This window comes from Cupressus sempervirens, chromosome 3 (assembly GCF_028749045.1).
Source record: "Cupressus sempervirens isolate cs-2001-9-10 chromosome 3, ASM2874904v1, whole genome shotgun sequence".
Lineage (NCBI taxonomy): Eukaryota > Viridiplantae > Streptophyta > Pinopsida > Cupressales > Cupressaceae > Cupressus > Cupressus sempervirens.
The window spans coordinates 671,142,395-671,145,071 of record NC_143120.1 but is presented as its reverse complement, the minus strand read 5'-3'; the positions used below and the strand labels follow the sequence as shown (position 1 = coordinate 671,145,071).

General features: G+C 41.6%; 1 pseudogene; it reads right to left on the bottom strand.

Moving 5' to 3' along the window:
• Positions 1-702: 702 nt before the first annotated feature.
• LOC149568503 (L-lactate dehydrogenase B pseudogene) lies at positions 703-1,991 on the bottom strand (annotated as a pseudogene).
• Positions 1,992-2,677: the final 686 nt, after the last annotated feature.

Sequence of the window (2,677 nt, the reverse complement as noted above, 5' to 3'; positions counted from 1 at the left end):
CTTTTCAGTATTATTTGTTGAATATGTTTTAATGTTTGTTGGTTTTTGTTGTTTGTTATCTACTATTGTCATTGTCATTGTCACAAAAGGTAGGAAAGAGTTGACTAAGGGCTTGGAGGCATCATTATTGGCTGACTTCTTGATTTAGCTAAGGGTTAAAATAAATTGGTCAAGAAAATGAGTGAATAAATCTTCTCCATATTTGCCAAAATTGCAAGGATTTTTTATTCTTAATCGATTTGTATGAATTTATGAAATTTATTTTAAAATTTTATAAGCTTTTGTTACGTAATATTGTCATTTGAAAAAGTGTCAAGATTTTTGCTTTGTTTAACTATGGTGGTTCAAATATGACGACCTTATTTTAGAGACAAGGAAAGAAAGAACTTGCTTGAAAATATTGAGATTCAAAGTGTAGCAAAAAAGTTCATTCAAATCATAATAAAAATCCATGCATAATAAAAATCGTAACAAAACCATGCATGACACAAAGTTGTAAAATAAAACCATCGTAACAAAACCATGCATGACAGTTGCAAAACAAAACCAATATTCATTCCGTGTAAACTTATCATTATGCTGGCATAGAGAGATTCTTTATAGATTTAGTATTGAAGTCTAGAACAAGATCGTCTTTTATCAAGAAATATAAATTTAGATGGCATGAGAATATTAGTATTCCATATAGTCGAGATATATAGATTCGGGTGAGACCTAATTTTTTATTATTCATTTCATTGCCGAATGCTCAAAAGAAAAGGATATACACTCCTCCCTTTGTTGCATATGTAGCCAATTGGAAGAAAAAACTAATAAATCAAAAGAGCAAACTGGTTAACTATATAGAAAGTTAAAATAGAGCGATGGCGTCGACACCGTCAAATAGAAAGGCGCTGCTGAACGTCGAGAATGGCCTTCTCGGATTTGTTGAGACGATGGCTCTCCTCCTCCGTCAAATGTAAATTAACAATGCCCAGCACACCTCCTCTTCCCAGCTGCGCAGGCAGGCTCAGAAAAACCTCTTCTTCGATTCCATGAAACCCCTTCGCCAGGACAGAAACAGGGTGGATCCTTCTCTGGTTGCGGAGCAAACTCTTGGCCAAGTTAGCAGCGGAGTAGCCGATAGCCCAGGAAGTATAACCCTTCAGCTTAATCACCTCATACGCGCTGTTAACAACAGTGTGATGAATGGCCTCCAGATGGTGCTTCTCATAGGGAATCTGATTCTTATCCAGAAAGCTCAGCACGGGCATCCCTCCCACACTAATGGACGACCACAGCGCAACAGAACTATCGCCGTGCTCGCCGATCATGTACGCCTGCACATCCTGCGCGTTCACATCCAGATGATCTGCGATCATGAACTGGAAGCGCGACGTATCCAGATTTGTGCCGCTCCCGATGACTCTGTTCGCCGGGAATCCGGAAAGCTTCCATGTAATGTACGTCAAAACATCCACCGGATTCGACACAACCAGGAGTATGGCATGAGGGCTGTATTTTACGATCTGAGGCACAATGCTTCTGAACAGGTGGAGATTGCGCTCGACGAGTGCCAGCCTGGACTCCCCGTCGCGCTGGCGAGCCCCTGCTGTGATGATACAGAGGTCCGATCCAGCGGAAACGGCGTAGTCTGTGTCGGCCACGATCTTCGTGCGAGGGAGAAAGGCGGCGGCGTGCTGCAGGTCAAGCATTTCGCCTCTTAGCTTCTCGGCCTGTATGTCTACCAACACCAGCTCGTTTGTGAGCTCCTGTGTCAGAATAGTTTGGGCGACCGCCATTCCCACGTTGCCGACGCCGACGACTGTGATCTTTGTGTTTCTTCCGCTGGGTGAAAGCGGGCCGACGCCCTCTATCGGCTTGAAGAAGCTCCCGGCTATGTCTATCCCCAGATCGCCATAACTCGTGCTTCTCTTTCCCTTCTCCATTTCTTTTTTTTGCCTTGATCAAAACCTCTATCTTCCTCTGTGATTTGATTTGGTTTGTTTGTTCAAAATGAGTCAAGTAATATAGGCGGGCCTGAAGCTGACTTTGGTTTTCCTTCTAGATGTTCGTGACGAGCACTTTGGTCTCCATTGCCGCCCACCACAGGCGAAACCAGCTTTTGAACCGCTTTTCACAGACTTTCTCTGCATCTTCGAGAACTAGGCTAGTACGGCTTTACCCAGTCAAATAGTGCTCTTTCAGGGTGAGACGTTGCTATTTTTTAAATGATTAGTTTATGAATTATGAGTTGTTGCGAATTTCAAAGGCGCGGATTCGTTCCAGAGATCTTGGACGGCAGTTGCGCCATCTACTACGATGACCGTACGACATTCGTGAAGATACATCGTTTCCTTGCCTCCCAAGCAAAAGTCTTAGGCCTGAATTTCGCTGCAGACACAGGGCTGTGCTAAGCATTTGACTTCAAATTTCCTTGGCCACAAGTTTTCAGCCCGTCTAAGGTGCAACTTATATGCACTCTTTTTCAGTGTATTTCACTTGTTAGTCCTTCCAACTAATGTTTTCAAGTGACGGTGAAAATTAATTTTTATGATAGTTCTTAGTTCTTTTCTAAAGTTTATAAATCAGTTTATGTTTTAATTAATTTTTAAACAGTAATTTCTAATTTATGATTAGTCTGTTGTAATTTTGTCAAGGATTAAATTTATTTTTAGATACAAAATTTTGAAAAAAT